Raw genomic sequence first — 22,641 nt, 5'->3', positions numbered from 1 at the left:
TAATATACGTACATCTATTATTTCTGATATAACGGAACATGTTTATTTAGTATAAGATTTAAATCTTTAAACCAATTCTCTGTTGACCATCTGTAATCTGTTGTCTAAAATTATTCATTTTCATGTTTACATTATTTGATTCCATATCAATTTGCAAAGCAAAATAAAGTTCAATAAAGGGGAAACATTCTATTTGTACCATTAATATCGGACCATTTTGCATACCATTAAACACTAGATGTGTCGGAACGACACGAATGTCCCCGCCTGCATAAAAAGCTTGAAGCCATTTTTTTAGGAGTAGAAATTTGAGAATGAAAGTCCGTATTACTGTTGTTTTTACGAAATTTTCAGTCCAAAGCCCGTAATTTCGGGAACAAATCAGTGAAGCGGAACCAGACGTAAACTTAATCTGTAACTTATCATAGTAGACTCACATACTAAAAATAAGCTCAATAGGTGAAGGCGTTTAGAAAAAAAAAGCCAGTATATCTGTTCGTTGCTGAATGACGGAATGAAGGACAAGGGTAAAATTATATGGGCCCGACAACTTTGTTGTGGGGCCATAAAAAATCTATCTCCACATTACCAGATTGCTTAGACTGCAATACATTATAAATGTGGTGTATATTATTATAGTTTCTTTTATGAAACTAAACATTTCGACTGAATAAATATTTTCTAATTGCAAATATTTGCTGTCAATCTTTGCTATCAACAACAGTAAGAATTGAACGATGGACAGTCAGTGCGTGAATGCCTCTTACTACCTGATTGGAAGATATTACGAGACGTGAATAATCAAAGTTTGTTGATTGGTTAGGACAATCCAAACCTAGTAAATGTCTTTCAATCCCGTAGAGTATCGGATTTGTCCTCTCTATTTTAGCAATAAGATTTTGCCTGGTCATTAATCATGCATATTCATGAGATTGGTACATTGATTATTTCGGAATCATGTCACAATTTCATTAACTTAAATTCCCAAGAGAAATTGCTATGGCTGTTGTCTTGTGAGAACTTAACTGTATTAAAAGAGTTGTGTATATTCCTGGTTAAACACTGCACATAGCAGATTTATATGACATGTTTCGCATAATTAATAATTGTTTTTATTTAAAAAAAAAAAAAAAAATAATAATAATTATTTGTTAATTGACCGGATTCAGTTTCTCTATTTATTTTGTTCATCTGCTTCTGACACGGGGAGGATTGCTGTTATTGCTTATCGCAATCAACAGTATATCCTAGAGCACCGTCCCTTGGTGTCTCCTGCAGATGAACAAATTTCCATCTTTATAGATAATAAGTTATAAAGGTTGATCAAACTTTATTATTAATACTTTTTTTTTTATTTTTACACTGCTGGACATAAGGAAGGAAGGAAAAAAAAAAGTACTCAAGAGTACTTTTAATGTATTTTTGTTATTAATACTATTTTCATTGTCTATTATAATATCTGTCACGTTATATACTGGACAATGTCTCATGTTTGTTGCTTCTACTATCTTACACCCTAGTTCTATTGTTATACTTCATAGTTTCTATTTCTGAAACAAGTGTAAATTGAATAGATCTATTGTTACGAATAATAATGGATTTTGACCACAGGGTGTGACGAGCGGGGTTTCTGGAAACCCCTGCTTCTACATCCCGCAAACAAAGTCCATTGTTATTCGTAACAATAGAAATTGATTATTTTCTAAATAGCATGAACATAAGAAATTACTCATAGTATTCACTACAAATTGTTTCATGATATTAAAAAAAAACACATTTTAGGAAATTCCAATAAGCATCTACATGGAATACAAAAATAATCCTTTAAATACTCTTTTGCTCGAAGGTAAATTTTTTTATCCCAGTCATATGTCTCTATTCTAAAGCATTGATCTTTAAAAAAAATGGGATTCTAACTCCCGGACCCCCCCCCCCCCCCCCTAGTTACCCAGTGGCCGATCAGGGGTTGGGGGTTCCGCGGGTTGGACCCGACTTTTATTTAAAAGATCAATGCATTTGAATGGTTGGAACCCCCACCCCCTTTTTCTCTTGAGTTGGGAACCCCCGGCTGGATCAGCCCCTGATTGCCCTTAAAGGGAGTTCCTCTATATTAAATATTGTATGTTGAGCGTGTCTGGTAGTCGGGTTTCTAATGCAGACACACCTATCCCTTAGTATGTTCGAATATGAATGTTTGTTTATTCTCAAGGAATAAGGGGGGGGGGGGCTTTTTGATAAAATCGTAAAATATAAAATACAGTTATGATTACCTTTATTAAACTGATACAGGTAAGTACTTTGGGTTGTACCATTTCCTTTATCTGTAGTCTCTTCTACCAAATCCAACGCTTGACTCAAAATGTCGTCCGTCTTATACCCGTCCATATTGACAACTGTACCAGGAGCATGATGTATTTTTTTGTTTGTAATAAGAATACCCGAAACAGTCAACCTTGACCTGCTGATCCATATTAGCACTTGGATTTAACGGGAATATGCAAAACAACTTTGACATTTTTAAAATATACTCACTTGTCAAAGTTTGAACGAAGATACCCAAAGAAAGGTTACTAGTGGGGTTTCATGTAAAAAAAAATGTTTTTCTTATAAATCATGGTTTGATATTGTCAATAAATATGCTATCGTGCTTTTTTCATTTAATAATCAATGTTAACAAATATAGTTTAGAATGGGGTGTTAGTTAGTTCCGGCCGACGGGGTTTCATATCCAGACACACCTATCCCTCGGTGTATAACTATTACATAATTGTTAATTGTAAATGCCCTCTGTGGGACCATGATTGGAATAATAAATATTTGATTTGGTACAAAGGTAACTTTTATCTATGTCTAGGTTAGTCTATGGAAAGGTATATACTATGAAATTTAGAGCGAGGGGCTTGCCCCGAGCTCTTAATTTCATAGTATATACCTTTTCATAGACTAACCAATTTAGCACATATTTACAACTCGAGTAATCTTTTAATTGGTCTATTGATAGTTTATTTTGGCTGACTACTTGTATCACAGGTGTTTGTAAAACGGAGCTCATTATCGAATTTTATGTTTTGTAAATCTACTCACTAGTATCATTGTAAAATATGTGATTTCAAAAGGCCCTTGACTCCAGAATGGAAAGTTTGATAGCTGCTGGTGTAAGTATGTATATTGATATAAAGCGTTGTTTTACTATACATGTACTTCTTTACATGGTAAGATGACAAAATGAATTGACCAAAAGCAGACAATAATTAAATTGCAGTAGAAACCTTACATGTTTTGATAACTCTTTTCAATTTCACAGTAAAACTAAAGTTATAATAAATTAAAATTATTTGAAACATATAGATAGTTTGTCCCCATAGATAGTCTAGCGGATAGCATTTAAAGGAAACTACCAATAGATCAGAGATTATAGGTTTTGTGTTTTTTATGTTTTTTTCAAAGTAAAAACTAAAAGATTAATCAGAATATGTATATATATATATATATATATATATAGGTGGCACATTCTCTTCAGACATTATCACGGTTTTTCAATTCAAGACATGTATGAAATATTTGCCACTGGACATTACGCAACCAGTAATCAATCAACCAATTCATGACGAAATAGATAAATTTCCCCAAGAAAGTTAATAAAATTACCAAATTACCTTAATTTCCCTTCACAGTAATTCATAGTACACACTTTTTTTGTGTACAAAGTAGTTGCATGGATGATAAATTATTACAATTTTAAGATAGCCCTGTACTCTAATCAAGGTATAAAGAACCATATTTGTTACTCTTTATTTAAATGAAAAAAAATATTGCAATTGTCAAAAACATCTTTTAGATCCAAAGATTTTAATAGCAGGATATGTAAAAATCAACGTGAAAACTAATTACAAACTATTTGATTTAATTTGGAACACAGCATTTTATTTCAAAATAGCTAATGGCAATTTTTGTTTTCATATCTTGATTACGATACAATGAAATCTTACCCTTGTGGTCATTCATGCGTAGTTACTTAGTACACGGAAAAAGTATGTACTATGAAAATTAGAATCATTTTTCAAGCAATATGATTGGGCGAGAAGTTGTGAGTATGTGCTAAAAATAGCCGAATCTTCTGGAGTTTTGTAAACACACACAACGTTAAACGATATACTGCTTCATAACGTGTGACCTCACGTGAGTGGTAAAATTTGTTGATTGATATGCAAGACTATTCTGAATGAATTAATCTACAAAGCGAGGACACTTTCCATTTTCATCAGCTAAGAGACGGCTAGCCTTTTTTTGAAAAGCTATTACTTGTACATTTTTATGGTCAATCTCGTGATGTTAGATCTGATGTGTTTGTTGCAATTCTTCTTTTAGAAGAAAAAACACTTATTGGTAGGACCTGTTTACTCTTCCAGAGCACACTATCTCAATCCCTGTTTTAAGTGGGATTCCTGCTGCTAAAATAAATGTTTGTATATTGTTTGTGAACTGTCTTTTTTGTCTATTCGTCTGTTTTTACTTTTTACCATGGTGCTGTCTACTTTTCTTTGAATTATGGATTTTGATTGTCCCATTAGTATTTAAAAGAACTGTTCATAACCAGTAATGTTTTGAACTGAGAAATCCAAATTTTGATCTGCAGTCTTCAGATCAGTTACGTCCTTTAACAAAGTCCATGCAAGAGTCAAGTCATGTCTGGCCAAGATTGCACACACTATACCCTACTAATCTAAAGCTACTTAGAAATAGTCAGTAATAATCAACAGTTATAGAAAAGTGTAGAAATAAGTAACATTAACAATACAAAATTATCTAATGTCTAAATTTTACAAACTTTGTCATATTTTATTGTGAATAATTTTATATAGTACACTCATGTGAGGATATATTTCAACAGTAATAACACCATTATTGGTCTGAAATGTATTAAAAATCCCATTCACCCATACAATTTTTAATTTCTTCAGATTCGATGTTCTTGAAAATGTTGTGTAGCAATGTGACATATACGGATCACTGTTATGTGAACCTATTCAAAGAAACAACAAACATGGAATTATTACTGAAAGCTTATTCCTCTAACAATCATGTCCTATATTTCAGAACTAAAAATGAGAAATTTACAATAGAGTATATAGTTAAAGTTTCCATTGGACTTGGCACTGGCTGCGTTTTTTTCGGATTATCGGTTGTATATTTCTATTTGCAATATCAGGTGAGAACATAAACAGACCAATGCTCATGACAATATAAATGTAAATTAGTTTTTTTTGTCATTTAGGGGCTAAATTCCAACTTTCCCTAAAGTCTAATCGATATAAAAATAAGACGATGTGGTATGATTGGCAATGAGGCAACTCTCCACAAGAGACCAAATGACACAGAAATTAACAACTATAGTTCACCGTACGGCCTTCAACAATGAGCAAAGCCCATACTGCATAGTCAGCTATGAAAGGCCCCAAATGACAAATGTAAAACAATTCAAACGAGAAAACTAACGGCCTAATTTATGTACAAAATAATGAACGAAAAACAAATATGTTACACAGCAACAAACGACAACCACTGAATTATAGGCTCCTGACTTGGGACAGGCACATACAGAATGTGGCGGGGTTGAACTAGTTTGAAGGCGCCAACCCTCCCCCTAACCTGGGACAGTGGTGTAACAGTACAACATAAGAACAAACTATAAAAATCAGTTGAAAAAGGCTTTACTCATCAGATGGATACAAATAGAAATACATCTAACAAAAACACAGAGTGGACGTGGCAGGTTACTTATACATCCCACAACAAAAAGACACTAAGTACAGATCTGAGAGTACTCGCAGTTACTGACAGTTAGTTCAGAGCCAATAACAACTAATAAAAAAAAAACATGCACCTAAGACTAAAATATCAATCAGTACACATCCAACATCCAATGGATTTAGTGTAAAGACGTCATTAACAGTCCGAGAAAAACATGACCTTGTGCAATGCCAAGATACAGGTATCGACAGATTGTAGAGCCATGAATGTGCATATGTATACAAAAATAATATTTAGTTTGATTTTAATTTACTGATAACAAAATCAACATTAATACAAATAAAAACAATATTCAAAGATCTAATTACAGTGTTGAATTGGTAACCTTTTAAAATAAGTTTATTTAAAGGATCGATAAGTTCAATCGTTTCTAAATTTCCGGACTCGGTAAGCACCACTCTGTAAAAAATTAGGATGTGCAATCCCGTTTAAATGTTTACTTTATGAATACGTGTGCACTGTGCCTAAAGTGCCACGGCTTAAAAGTTTGGTCTCGATAGTATCTAATATTCGGTACGGTAACGATCCAGCTACAGACAGAAAAAAAATGTAGGATTTCTCATTATTTATTTGTTATTTGTATGAAATTGAAGAATATAAAAACACATTATAAATTAACTATTTTCTATTCTGAGATGTTATATTTTCCACAACCGTTCTAGATAAATGGAGAAATAAGTTATATTGCGCGCCAAAATGATGACAAGAGTTGACCATACCTCGAATTTGTTTAATTTCTCATTAAATTGTGCACATTGTACAGAAAGAAACGTACGGAATATGATAATGTTTACCGAAAAAGGTACACTAAAACACTGAAAACGGATAACTTTAAATTTTTCAGGGAGAGAACGTCACTAATGTTGTTATAACTTGTGTCCAATCCCTTTTGCTTCCTTTTCAAATAAAATATGTTTCAACTAAGATAACTTTAAATCAATCAAAAAATCTTTCAAAAACTGGCGCGTAAAGACAGGGAAATAAGTAGAAAAATAAAGACAAAGTGATCAAGGTATATCAGAAATGTATTTGAAATATATTTATCAGGTGGTGGTACAATCGTTAATGTATTAATTTATTGCAGGATTTCCACAGAAAACAGACAGATGATTGGGATAGCAATAAATATAAACCTGTTGTGATTCTTGGTGGTAAATATTCATATCTCTAGTCAATGACTTATCATGAACACGAAATGGCTGGAAATAAGTTCTGTAGAACAAAATTGTATAAAAAAAGATGGTCACCTATCAAAATTATATAAAATCACTATATGAAGGTTGAACATCTAAAGGTCATCGCATGGTCTACAATAGTGGGCATACTGATCCATAAAGAATGGCAAGTCTAAAAAAGTGTTTACAAACAGATGATCAGCACATCAAACGAGAAACGACAGTAGGTTTAACTAAAGTAAACTACAATAAAAATGAGAAAGAAATAGATACAGAAAAACGATCATCTGATAACAGGTTCTTAACTAGAGACGATCACAAGAACATTTAGCTGAGTGAAATTAGAAAGTGAATATCCAGCATTCCCTAAATCTGAGACAGTACTATAGCAGCAACTGATATTACATACAATAAAATCAACTAAACCAGACTTTGATAAAATAAGGCTTTAAAGTATTTTAACATGAAAACGCAAATAAAAATTTAGACATTAAGGTTCATTTCATAGTATAAACAACATTTGAAACTTTAGACACAGACAAGAAGCACACGATTTTAAGTTTCTATTTGTATAATCAGGAATAAAAAAGTATAGTTTTTTTGGACTGTTCTGCTCTTTTGATTTATTTTGTTTAAATTTATGTTTTTTTTTTCTAATTGTTTAAATATATATATACATGTAATACAAATTATATAGTTCGATTTCTTTTTATTTGTTAAGGATCGGACTGCGCAATATGTTTAAAGCAGAAGGACAGTAGAAGTGAGCCGGTAGTAACTTTATTTTGTAATCACGGTATGTATAGTGTATAGTAGAAGTGAGCCTGTATTAACTTTATTTTGTAATCACGGTATGTATAGTGTATAGTAGAAGTGAGCCTGTATTAACTTTATTTTGTAATCACGGTATGTATAGTGTACAGTAGAAGTGAGCCTGTATTAACTTTATTTTGTAATCACGGTATGTATAGTGTATAGTAGAAGTGAGCCTGTAGTAACTTTATTTTGTAATCACGGTATGTATAGTGTATAGTTTTTATAGACGAACTTGAAATGTACATGCATGCATCTCCCTCTTTTTCATACTGGTTAGACGCTGATTATCATTGAACATAATCTTAGTACATTTCGGACCAGGTTAGGAGGCCCGCAGAATTGTTGGGCGGATTTAAGTGGTTGATTGAAAAAAAAATGCAATATCAAGTTTTATGGAAGAGAAAATACTGCCAAGTCAGTGGCACGCCCATCTTTGGAATCAAGAAAGATGAAAAGTATAATCTCGTATCATCTTTTTTTTATAGTTCTATCAGGTTTTACAAGACAAAAAATGACATTTTCGTGTAAATTAAAAGAGACAAAATTGGAACGGGTTAAAATTTCCCGTCAGTCGATGTAGGTATTTTTTAAAATTCAACTATTTAATAATTCAAGGATGGGAAGGCCATAAGACGTGACTTCACCGTTATCAGATTCTGCATTTAAAGTGAAACTGTGCACAATGGATAGCACATTGCGTTTAACACAAAGAAAATGAAAATGTCCGATTTTAAGTCCAATGAGTCCAGTTTTCAAAAACTGAAATATTTTAAATTATCGTATTTCTCTATGTGTATATCAGTTCTTCAGATAATCCATGATCACGGTTCGTCAAGTTGAGAAGTTGAATTAACGATAGAGTATACGACGCCATACTGTATTGATTGGACGATATTAAATTTAGACCCGAAGCAATAGCGAAGGTTCAAAAATATTTAAAAGAACTATGTTACGGGTCAAGAAAAAGCTGAAATGAACGCTATAAACAAATCAACAACTTTTAATTCATAGATATTGTAAAGTATCAGTCGCTCAACATAATTTTAAATAAATATGTTCGCTGCACTCACTCTTAAAAAATCTTAACGTAGGACTAACCGCAGATATCATACCCAGAAAGCCTAAAATTTATTGATATCAGCTTCTCGACACAAAATCAATCAAATTTCACTTACCAAAATAGCTTTATATTGTTGATTTGCGGCTGATATTTTAACAATCTCTACATTGTAAAAAAACACAAAGAGTTGACAGATGTATAGACATATGGTCATCCTCGGACTTCCTGTGTGACAATCTGACGCCGCATAAAATTGTGTGTGCCAAACTCTCTTCACGTTAAAAGAAGACTGAAATAACTCTCTGAGGTGTCTGTATGTAACCTGTTACAAGGCAAACTTACCGCTTCTATCCAACATACCCTTATTTGTCAGTGGCAGTCAAAATTTCTCGCCCTTCAGTTCGGGCGGCTCACATTGCAGAAGCTGAATCTACCTTCTGTATGAATATTAATTTGTTCTCGTCCTGATTATTCACGAAATAATTCCCTTTAGATGTTAACAAGCAGCTCTCAATCATGTAAAATATCGGACTATTTAAAAATAAAATTAGCAACAACAATAAATTTGGTAAAAAATGTGAATAAATATGGTTAAGGCTGTCACAGAGACAAATTTGGCCGCCTTTGAAATAAACTAACACAGATTTTTAATTTATAAAATCAACAAAATGAAGCTGCGCTTAAAGTTTGATACAGCTATTCTAACGTCAAAATAAAACCATTTCCTATGGAACTGTTGCATTATGGAAAGTTGACATAATGTATGGGTTCCAGAATCGACTAATAATACCTAACTATAAAATGAAAGCATATGAAAAAATGCATTGAGTGGAAGAATTAGTGAATACACATGGAATAAACTGTGTAGTGGATATTGAATTTGTCTTTCTTTAATTTTGTATTTTCTTAAAAATGCATCAAATATTTGGTAGTGGATGTTCTGCAAACAGCAGCGGCGGAGCTACACTTTTAGATATATCGTGTCTTTGATATGAAGCAAGAGCAATTTTATAATTTCTAAATACAAATATTACTTTTGCTACTCTATTGCAAGTGGATTGATAGTTGCCGATGATACCATCCACCTAAAAAAAATGCGCTTTTGGTACTTCATTTGAATGATTAAACCATACATTTTTATTGAAACTTCACTAAATAAAATTATGTAATGAATTGAAATAAAACTTAGTTACAACCATGAACTATGACGCTATTAGCTATTCTGCTTAGGTCCCGTTTTGATTTTTATCCTCCCAAATGTAATGATCTGGCTAAAGAAACTTTTGTCTTTTGTTTACATTAGAGTTTACATTATGAAAAAAATATTATAGATACACATGTCGTGTGTATGTAATTAAAGCGGTACAGGTATCCTTCGTACATAATGATACCTTGTACGCATCAGAGACAAACTGAGCACTTTACTGTTTAAGCGAATTATTGTTTCTTAAAAGATAGGATGTGCTCATTTAATAAGATGAAGGAATAGAGCGTAGTGAATTTGAGAAGTATTGCGTACATTTAAACATTACTCCGAAAGTAATAATGTTGCAGAACAATCCGGGATATTTGGTCAAAACTTTATATGGTCCGATAAAAATGTTAGGAACTATAATTAGTTTATATACTTTATGACATTTAGGACAGTATGAAATTTTGAATTGTTGTTTGAATATTTATTTTAACTTTTTTACTTGCTGCTGTTCTTTAGGTTCTAGTAAACTCTGAATTCAATATAAGCAACTAAATGCTATGTCATAAGAAAAGGTTGCAAGGAAGCTATTGAACCACGAGTTCCAAATGGTAAAGTTAAAATCATCCCTTCGAAAATTTTACGGACGCCATCACGAGTTGGTTATGGAAAAGCTGTTTCACAGATGACGACGGATATGTTCAAATTGTTGTAACCACAATCCCTTCCTCCTTTCTTCGAATGTGACCTTCCGAATTAGACTTATCACCAGGTTTAAACTTACATGAGCATTACGACGGGTACCACATGTGGAGCAGAATCTGCTCATCCTTATGGCGCACCCGAGATCACCCCGGTTTTTGGTGGGGTTCGTGTTGCTTAGTCTTTAGTTTTCTATGTTGTGTTTTGTGTACTGTTGTTTGTCTTTTCGTCGTTTTTCGTTTTTTGCCATGGCATTGTCAGTTTGTATTCGACTTATGAGTTTGAATATCCCTTTGGTATCTTTTGCATTTTTAAAAACTGTATCCGGCGGCGTAAGTTGCAACGCGCAAATTCTATTCAACGTTGCATGTGATTACTACGAGCTGTTGTTCATTCCCCAAACCAGTACGATTTTTAGCTCACCTTGCCGAAAATGCCATGAAGCTGTTGCCATCACTTGGCGTCCATTTGTCCGTTGTCGTAAACTATTAATAAATCTTTGCCTCGAAACTATTAGACCAAAATGTTACCCAACTTAACCTGGATGTTCTTTAGGGTATCTAGTTTAAAAACTGTATCTAGGGATTTGATCCATACACACTCATGGCCACTGTTTCTAAAAATAGAACAGGTGGAAAATTCAAAGTTTTGGGCTTATATCTCAAAAACTAAAGCAGTTACAGAAAATCTGACATAGTATAAGATTGATCAGCAGGTCAAGGACTAGGTCTTGCAAAATTTCCAGAAAAATCGGACAATCAATTTTGGAGTTATTGTCTCTGAAATATTATTTTTTTCAAATTTGGAAAATTTTGGTTATTATCTTCAAAACTATAACAAATATAGAGATTTTTTAAACAATAAAAACGACCACAACCATAAGATCTACATTAAATCATATTAGGCAGAAATCGTCAAATGACCCTAAAAACGAGTTATTGCCTTTAAATAATTATTTTTACCCTTTTGTAGAAAGTGTCTGTATTGTTTATTTTCATTGTTTTACTGTATTATATGTATATCATGTATAATGTTTGTAAGCCATTGGCCCATATGGGCGTAAAGTGCCTTTTCAATAAAGAATAAAGAATAAAACTCTAGCTGATCGAGATAATCTTTTGACAGTAAAAATGTTCAACAATATATGATATACAAGTCAACATGGAAGAATTCTTGGTACTGAAGTTGTGTATCTTTGTACATTTTGTATTTACAAACAGTTTTCCCTTTATTTGTATTCGTGCTATTATGTTCCTTTTGGTAGAATAATTCCTTGCGTGACTCTCGGTATTTATACATCCAGCTATCGGGTTTTTACTTTGGGCGTTCCTGATGCAAGTGGGTCCTGAGGTGAGATTTAGACGCAAGATGATTTTACAGTGTTGTTTCCATTTTTTCCCCTTGCATTTATATTTCTTTATCGAGAAAGTGTATACTATATGTGGATTGTACTATCAACTACAAATTTTTTTTATTGGCGTCTGTGTCAATTTACTATCAACTAAAAAAACCTTTTTGTTGGCGTCTTTGTCAGATTTACTATCAACTACATGTTTGTTTGAATTTTTTAGTCAGTTGTGTTGTATGTCTATGATGTATGTTTACAATCTTTAGTTTTTCTATGTTAAGTTTTGTATATTGATGTTTGTCTTTTGGTCTTTTTATTTTTTTGCCATTAAGTTGTCAGTTTATTTTCGACTTATTAGTTTGAATGTCCCAATTATTATCACATTAACTTATTATGCCTGTTTGGGTTGCTCAACCAATGTTGTCAAAAAAACGGAACTATAAACAAATGTCATACAAGTAGAAAGTTTAGCTAGATATAAAACCAGGTTTAATCAACCATTTTCTTCGGAAAATGCCTGTGCCATGTCTATAATATGAAAGTTGTTTTCCATTCGTTCCGTTGGTTGATAACGTTTGATTTTGTCAGTTTGTATGGACTTCCCCTTTGATTTTTTTTATACTTTTGTTTACCCCATATACGAGTTATTGTCATTGTTTGTGTTTTTTACAGAAACTGTAAGTACACTCATCAGAGATACCAGGCTTAAAATTTGTACCAAAGAAGCGCGTTTCGTCTACAAAAGATTTATCAGTGATGCTCGAACCAAAACGATTTAAAAAGCCAAATAAAGTACGAAGTTGAAGAGCATTGAGGACACAAAATTCCGAAAGGTTTTGCCAAATACAGCTAAGGTTGTCTTTTCATGGGGTAGAACATTCCTTGTATTTCGAAAAATTCAATGTTTTGTAAACAGTTAATTTTTAAATTTTGACCATAACAATGATAATTCATATCAACACAGAAGTGCTGACTACTGGGCTGATGATACCTTCGGGGAGGAAACCTCCACCAGCATTGGCATCGACCCAGTGGTTGTAAATGAACTCATCATATATACCATCATCTTGGCCAAAATTGTCAAATGACCGCTTATAGCAGTTATTGCTCTTGAAAAATGGTTTTATCTTTTGCAGAAGCCATTATAGATATAATTAACGAAAATCTAAAGCACAATAAAATCTACAATTAAGTCAACATGGCCGAAATTGCCAACCTACTCATATTTTAAAAGTGTTATTGCCTTTGAATGACCATTTTTACCAATTTAGGAAATTTTTTTCACAAACAAAGATAGATAGAGAGCAACAATATATAGCAAATATGTTCAGCAAAATAAGATCTCTATAAATAAGTCAACATGTTCGAAATAGTCAATTAACACGGAGAGGAGTTATTGCCTTAACAGATGATTTTCCCCATTTTTGTAGTTTCAGCACAAACTATTATCAGTCGTTATGACCGAAATTGTCATTCGACTCCTTATGGAAGTTATTTCTTCTGAATGATGATTTTTATCACTTTTTGCATTTTTGTCAAAAACTATGAAAGTAAGAGAGAAACTTTAAAAAGCAAAACAGAACAGCCAACATGGTCAAATTGTCACGTACACTAGTTATAGGATTTATTGCCATTAGATGACGTCTTTCGTATCCCAAAAACTTCAAAAGACTTTAAACTGTAAACAGTAAAAATGATTATCAATACTAGACTAACAAAAATGCCATTAAATAAGATCAACAAATAAGCAAACATAACTGATTGCAATGAAGGAAAACAATAAATATAAAAATGGCATATTTTGTACCAGGTGAGCGATTCAGGCTCTTGGGAGCTTCTTGTTCTTACACAGGCGTACAAGGTATCATCACTATGTGAACTATTTTAAGAAATTAAGGACTGTTATTCTAGAATAAAGAGTAATTATACAATATAAGTCACAACTATTTTATATATCAGGCTGTTTTGGCTATTAAAATACCCAAAGAGTTATCTGGGGGTATAGCAATATGACAAACATTTTTCCCATTTGGCAGTACAACTCAACTAAAGTCCGTTTGGTTGTGCAGAATGTATAAATACACAGCCATGTCCTTTCAAAATTAGGCGTTTTAATTGTATCATTGTGTAAAGAGAGAATGTTACACTCTCTGCATGTTTAACGTTCGTCGGTGACCTGTTGTAAGGCAATATTTCTGTCAGTTTCCAAAAGATATCTTGGGTTTTCCAAAGGCAGTCGAAATTTCCGTCCTTCATCCAGATCGACCATAATTCAAAACCTACCTATAAAAAGTTTTGTTCTAGTCCAGCATGAAATATTTGCCACTTATTTGCGTTAATTAAAACAACAGTCAAAATGGCTGATTGTTCCTGTAAATTAAAAATTTTGGCGTTAACGATTTAATATTTAAAAACGATTTGGCATATTCTCAAAGTTGTGCCTTAAAATATTCGTATTATATAGTTATCATAAATACAGGTTTGTTTGCCTTGTACATTTTCTGCAAAGTAATATGCTTTCTCAATTGACATTTAAAATTTTATTTCGATTGATGTATACATTTAAAAAGTATATCATGACTATTTAAATTTACTATTCTATCATTTTATGTCCAGAATTCCATAAAAATTGTGCTCGTGGATGGCTTTTAAATAGTGAAAAGGAAAGATGCTGTCTTTGTCGTTCCTCCATAAGTTCATTTACGAAATCCGAACTAACAGACGCCAAGAAAGAAGAAAAGAGTTTCATTCAGTCGAATTCAAACACATGTCGACCAGCAATACAGGTCAGTGTATAATATGTTGAGCTACTAATCCCTTTTGGGGTTCTGTGTCCGGAGCTATTTTCTGAGTTGGCCGCCCTCAGAATCCCTTATCAAGCCCTATCAAGTCTATTCGTGAAAATTTTTGAAAACTACCTCATCTCGAACCGATGCCTTTTACGCCTACTGCACCATTCCGTACACTCGAAGTAGGTAAGTTTAAGGTAGTTATAGATATAGGGCTTAGTTAGAATCAGTAAAGCAACATAGACAATGAAAATTTGATCAAATCGATTCCAGTGTTAATCGATGTTGTCGGAAGGGATAATTGTGCCAAATGTAGAAAGTCCTTGAAATGATATTTTAACACTTTATAAATTTCGTGCGTCCGAACCGCGGTACTTGATTCATTTTCACCAGGAACGCTCAAACCCAAACATTTGAAAGCCAATTATGTATAATCACTATGAAATATTAGGCGCTATACTTCCAAAAGTGACATAACAAGAATAGCCAAGAAAAAGGAGTTGAACCTTAAGATTCTTAGTAATTTCATAACGGGGAAGTTCTAGAAAAGTATATAATACCTCATGTCAGTACCGAAGCACTGACTACTGGGCTGACAACACACTGTCCCCAAACAGTGCTATCGACCCAGTGCTGGTAAATGAAAATAAAACTTTTTAAATTTCGTGCGTCCGCATCTCCAAATGGTGGAGTTGAAATCATCCCTTCGTAAATTTTACATATGAGGCCTTTAACCTCAAAGATGTGAAATCTAAGCCTCCGGATTGCTCATGTGCATCGTCGCAATACAATTATAGTCCAGCGGGTCATGTTATTACTGGCGACCTTGGCATCGTTACCAATGAACAACTAAGAGAGTTGTTAGCCAAGGGACCAAAATATAGAATTCCCCAGCCCATCAACTGGAAAAAGAACTTCAGGTTACTGATAGATGCAGTTGAGGACTATGCAAGAAAATGGGTAAAGCGCGAACCAGACGAACCAGAACTGGACACTTTGTCTGAATGGATCAAAGCTATTCTATCATGCATTCAGAAGCGCATTCAAAAACTACGATGGACTATTAGCACAAGAGTTACTAACCCTTTCAAGAATCCGGATGTTCTGGATGCTTTATCCTCTTTGCATGACAAATATGTCGTTGTTCCAGCAGATAATATTGTCTTCATATGTAAAACCATTATTTGCAATGTCTCACAACAGAGCTTGGAATAAATAGAACTACTGGTAATCCTACATTTTCTTTAACATCATTTACCAAGGACGAAATTTTACAAAATCACAAATCTGTGCTTCTTTCTTTTGGTATCAACATCAAAGAAAAGGAAGAAAATTTACCATCATTATACTGGATACCTAAACTTCACAAAACTCCTTATAAAGAACGCTACATAGCTGGGTCATCAAAATGTTCGACTAAACATCTTTCTAAAGTACTGACTACTATTCTTTCTACAGTTAAAGATGGGCTTCAAAAATATTGTGATGAGATATATTCTACCAGTGGTGTTAACCAGATGTGGATTCTCAAAGATTCGAAAGATCTACTGCTTAATCTTCGATCACAGTCTTTGCAATTTTGCAGCAACATGAAGACTTTTGATTTTTCTACTCTTTACACTACTATTCCCCATGCTCAATTGAAAGATCGACTTCACCATCTCATTAAACAGAGCCTTTTCTATAAAAATGGGAGTCGTAGATACAAATTTCTTGTTTTGGGTTACAATAATTCATATTTTGTGAAGAACCACACTGAATCTACCAGAAAATATACTGAAGATATTATCAAAATGCTCATTTTTGATCGACAATATATTTGTTGAGTTTGGAGGATTTATATTTCAACAGACAGTCGGTATTCCAATGGGTACTAATTGTGCACCCCTACTGGCCGATTTGTTTTTGTACTCGTATGAAGCAGAATTCATTCAGTCTGCTTGGAAATAATATATAATTTGGATGAAGTTTAAGATTTTTACAAAATTGGTAGTTGACCATCAGGTTCTAAAGTGTGGAGTTGGTGGATTCAAAAATTCCTCATTGAGCTGCAAAAGTTTCTTATCATCTACTTCCGATTTCACCTGGATAGATACACGCTTGATAAAGCTAGTTAGGCTAGCGAAATATTGCGTTTATTTTCATCATTTTGTAAATATTTTAAACATTCTTATATTTACATACTAAACAGTGTGTTAAAATTACATTGTTAGGCAATCTATATATATATATAAACAAGTTTAAATTGAAAACAACGTTCAATCCTATGATTGCGTTGGATAAAAACCGCAATTTTTATACGTGTGCATGCAAAACAAATTTCTTGGTAGAGGAGTCTAAATACAGCACAAACAACATTTTCCAAAAGACCAAAAAAGTGAAAAAGTATATTTTAACAAAACGCATTTGACCAGCAGGTCGAACAACTGATGTTCTTAAACCCTGCTGACTGCCATTGGCGATTGCCAAATAAACGGATCACCAGATGTAACAAAATGGATCTTATAATAATTTATTACCAAACAGAAAACAATAAACCTGCGGAAAAGATGGTATACCGCAAACATGAGGTGCAAAAATTTGTACACCATATCCGGATTTCGACAATTAATGTCTCTTCAGTGATGGTATGAATCGAAACGGTATTTGGAAGGCCAGATAATTTACCTCAATTTAGGATAGACTCTTGAATTTTGAAAGAGTCGAAATAGGATGAACGGATCATATAAACCCGAAGGCAAATATAATACAAGCCCAAACGAAAAAATATAAACAAGTCTAAATTGAATACAACGTTCAAACCTATGATTGCGTTGGATAAAAACCGCAATTTTTATACGTGTGCATGCAAAACAAATTTCTTGGTTGAGGGGTCTGAATACAGCACCAACAACATTTTCCAAAAGACAAAAAAAGTGAAAAAGTATATTTTAACAAAACGCATTTGACTATATATATATACGTCTAAACATGTGACAACTTTATGACAGACATTCTCCATCGGATAACACGTGGTTATACAGGGCTAACATCATAATATATATATAATTCGTCTAAAATTTAGCCCAATAATGTTAGATCTTTAAATTTGCGTTAGCAAATTTTTGTTCTTCCCTCAGCGGGATTCGAACCCATGCTTCTGTGACATCGTAGCAACACCGCCTGTACCTTGTCTAGCGCCCAAGACCACCCGACAGGCTAGGTGGTCGAGTGGTGCAAGGTTCGAATCCCGCTGAGGGAAGAACAAACATTGTTGGGCTAAATTTGATACGAATTATATATATAATGGCCGAAACGTATGGAAAATTGTGTTATAGTTTTTATTATATATATATATAGAGAGAGAGAGAATAAACTATATGATTGCCAATGAGACAACTACCCATAAGGACAAAGCAAATACAGGCCACGTACGGCATTCAATAATGGACCAAAACAACTAATAGTAAGCTGTGAGAGGTCACAGTATGACAAAATGTGAAATAATTCAAGAGAAAACCAACGACCTGATTTAAGCTAAAAACAATAAACGAAAAAAATATATGGCAAATTGCAATCTACGACAATCACTTATTTACAGGCTATTGGCTAAGGAACGGGGACATACGAATCTTGCGTGGTTAAACATGTTTGTGAGCGGTAAACCAGTCCCCTTACCTAGAAGTTGTGTGACAGCACAACACAAGAATTATTTATTTTATACGCCTTAAATTATTCTAGTATAGTACTCTTTATTTTTTTTAATTATTGTTGCAGATCAGTTAAATACTGACAAATTATAGTTGTCAAGTTGGGTTAAAAAGAGTTTGACTAGGAATCATTGATGGCTGCGCACTTGACAAAAAACTTGATGTTGAAAAGGCCTACATGAGTGCCATTTGTTGCCGTTGATATCAGAGTATAAACAAGTTTTGAAGATTGTTAATGGTAGTGACTGGATTCGGTAGTGAAAGGAAATGAAAACATAAGATTGTGAGATGGTTATATCTTGAAGCGTTTATATAGTTTTTCTATATAGTGTCGATTTCTGACAGAAAAACTTAAATGTACACCATGGAATTGTTAACTGTGCATAACAGTATCGATAAATACTAATGTTATAGATAGAACAAGGAAATAGTTGTCATGGAGGGAAATTTCTTTCATTTATTTTAGTAACTTTGTTATTTGTTTCATTTATACTTTCTGTTATGAAATACCATTTTACATACTAGTAGTTATCGATCATACCCTAATGGATACACATTGCACTGCATAATGACGCCTTAATATCTTTCATATATTAATGTTAACCATGTAGATTAGGTCACTACCGTGTGTTCCAGAATTCACTTTGACTGACTATTCATGGTTATATTTAGCTTAAACTTATGTTATCGCTAGAAACTATCTAGTGAATGAGTCGCAAACAATTCGATTTGGTTGCTGCGCAATAGTGTAGTTCATGCAAGGCAAGTAATACGAAAATAAATCTCGATAACTGTAGAGCGTCCGAAAAAGTCATCTAGATTTAACTCATTAGGAACACTCAAACCTAAGAATGGGAAAGTCACGGATGTATAAGTACGTAGAAACGTTACGAGCTATATCACCAAAGGACCATAAAAAGAATAGCCTGAGGTTGGAACTATTCTTTAAGAGCACCTTTTGATATCACTTTCATGTATTGGTATCCTTTAATTTCCTAAGCTTTTTGGTACATCTGAAGTTTCAACTGTATTGTAGCTACGTTGATTTTGATTTGCCTAATTAATGTATTGTTCCCTGGATTTCTGTTTCCGGTCTAACGCAGTTAGTTTTGACAGCTTACCTAGATGATTTACAAACATATATGGCAAATAAAGTGATTCGTTATTTTATGTCCGACTCGTCTAGACTCAGTCCACATGTTTTTTTTTAATGTATACCAATTGATATAGAGGACAATAGCAACTCTGTACGTTGGATTGTTTACAGTTCATCAGAATATCAAGAAACATTAAATAAGTTATCAAATGAAGGCAACATTAGGTCATAAATCGATTTAACTGAAACAAATCCGGGTCACAAACCAAAATCGAGGGAAACACATCAACTATAAGAGAAAAACAACGGAACAACATAAACACTGAAGCATACATAGAAACGGACTATTTGATAACAACTGCCATATTCCTGAATTGGTACAGGACATTTTAAGAAAATTTCAGGAAATATGGCAGTTGTTATCAAATGGTGGATTGAACCTGGTTTTATGGCTAGCCAAAATGCTAAAATGACAACATTACGTGACAGGAATACATTAGAACTAAACGCAAGAACACTCAGGACAGAGACATAAAATAAATAATATAATAGTACATTACAACATGTAAACCAATGAATAACAACGGACACCTCTCATTTACACCACAATAGAATTATGAACTGTCCGTCACGAATGTATCAACGCCACAAAAAGTGACGTCTCAGGTAAATTTCTGAAAATAGAATATAAAATTGGGATTAAGTTTGAAATGGTGTTATTTTATGTATTTTTTAACCATTACAAGAATATTAATATAGAATTGTGTTAGTAATGGTGTAATTATTTGTATTTTTTAACCATGTCGGTTTTTCTTCTAAATCAAAACTGTAAAAACAAATTAATCCTGTGCATATAGTAGCTTTAAATTATAAATCATATAAATGAACTAGCTGATTAATTATCTTAATTTTACATGCATGTAGAAAATAAAAATAGAATTCAAACCACAAACGATAAGACATAAAATAATATCCAACCAGAATTACAAACGAAACATCGTAACTAAATACATGAATGTTGGATGTATAAATACCGAGACACGTCTAATAGCAATGCGAATTCACACTCGGGGAAAACAGTCATATTCGGGAATAAGTCACGTTCGGTACTTAGCAACCAGACGACGTAGATGGTAAACCACAATCTAAGGCGTAGTAAAAATGTCGTTAGTTAGTTTAGACACAACCACATCGTATAGATTAATCAATTCGTGATGGTGTCATTTTTAATCTTTCCTCCTCGTAACTCTGTTTGAGCAGTTTCTACGTAAGGAGCACGCTCCTGTATATGCAGTCCTTATAGTGTGAACATGCACGAGCATATCGTATCAACTGAGATTTATAAACACCATACGATGGGACAGAAGGTATGCCGCTTTTTTGCGCCTGTCCCAAGTCAGGAGCCTCTAGCCTTTGTTAGTCTTGTATTATTTTTAATTTTAATTTCTTGTGTACAATTTGGAGTTTAGTATGGCGTTCATTATCACTGAACTAGTATATATATTTGTTTAGGGGCCAGCTGAAGGACGCCTCCGGGTGCGGGAATTTCTCGCTACATTGAAGACCTGTTGGTGACCTTCTGCTGTTGTCTGTTCTATGGTCGGGTTGTTGTCTCTTTGACACATTCCCCATTTCCATTCTCAATTTTACTGATGAGAAATTGGAAATTGATAATTGGGAAGTTGAAATCGTCCCGTTTGTCATAGATTTTCGTGTGAAGTCGTCCATCTGTGTCAATTTTGAGGAAGAGATCAAGGTATGAAGCAGTCCTTCTAGTATCAGTAGTATCCTTAATTTCAAGTTCACTGGGATATATGAGATGTAAGTACTGATTGATATATGGGTTATTCAGTGATAGGACATCATCAATATATCTGAAAGTAAAATTAAAGAATTTCGCAAGGTGCTTTTTCCTTTTGTCTTTTTGAAGGTTCTGAATGAATTCTGCTTCATACGAGTACAAAAATAAATCGGCCAGTAGGGGTGCACAATTAGCACCCATTGGAATACCGACTGTCTGTTGAAATATCAATCCTCCAATCCAATAATATCATCTTCAGTATATTTTCTGATAGAATCAGTGTGGTTCTTCACAAAATAAGAATTACTATAACCCAAAACAAGAAATTTATATCTACGATTCCCATTTTTATAGAAAAAGCTGTGTTTGGTGAGATGGTGAAGTCGATCTTTCAATTGAGCATGGGGAATAGTAGTATAAAGCGTAGAAAAATCAAAAGTTTTAATGTTGCTGCAAAATTGCAGAGATTGTGATCTAAGATTTAGGAGTAGATCTTTAGAATTTTTAAAAATCCACATCTGATTGACACCACTGGTTGAATATATTTCATCACAATAGTTTTGAAGGCCATCTTTTACTGTAGAAAGAATAGTAGTCAGCACTTTAGACAGCTATGTATCGTTCTTTATAAGGAGTTTTGTGAAGTTTTGGTATCCTGTATAATGACGGTAGATTTTCTTCGTTTTCTTTGATATTAATACCAAAAGAAAGGACAAATTTGTGATTTTGTAAAATTTCATCCTTTGTAAATAATGTTAAAGAATATGTAGGATTACCAGTTTTGCTGTTTATTCCAAGCTCTTTATTGAGACATTCCAAATAATGTTTTTTACATATAAAGACAATATTTATCGGAGGCTTTATCTGCTGGAACAACAACATATTTGTTATGCAAATAACGCATCCACAACCTCCGGGTTCTTGAATGGGTTAGAAAACCTTGTGTTCATAGTACATCGTAGTTTCTGAATGCATGATCGAATAGCTTTGATCCATTCAGACAAAGTGTCCAGTTCTGGTGCATCTGGCTTGCGCTTTACCCATTTTCTGGCATAGTCTTCAACTGCATCCATCAGTAACCTGAAGTTCACTTTCCAGTTGATGGGCTGGAGAATTCTATATTTTGGTCCCTTGGATAACAACTCTCTTAGTTGTTCATTGG

The 22,641-nt window shown here is 33.5% G+C and overlaps 1 long non-coding RNA gene across 1 annotated transcript; it reads left to right on the top strand.

Moving 5' to 3' along the window:
* Positions 1-6,899: 6,899 nt before the first annotated feature.
* LOC127728185 (uncharacterized) lies at positions 6,900-19,103 on the top strand. Its single transcript, XR_007994022.1, has 4 exons — positions 6,900-6,962; positions 7,708-7,782; positions 14,721-14,890; positions 18,650-19,103. It is a non-coding gene; the product is annotated as an uncharacterized LOC127728185 (long non-coding RNA).
* The last annotated feature ends 3,538 nt before the right edge of the window (positions 19,104-22,641 follow it).

The sequence above is a fragment of the Mytilus californianus genome, unplaced genomic scaffold (assembly GCF_021869535.1).
Source record: "Mytilus californianus isolate M0D057914Y unplaced genomic scaffold, xbMytCali1.0.p SCAF_2, whole genome shotgun sequence".
Lineage (NCBI taxonomy): Eukaryota > Metazoa > Mollusca > Bivalvia > Mytilida > Mytilidae > Mytilus > Mytilus californianus.
This window is presented reverse-complemented; position numbering and strand designations above follow the sequence as displayed.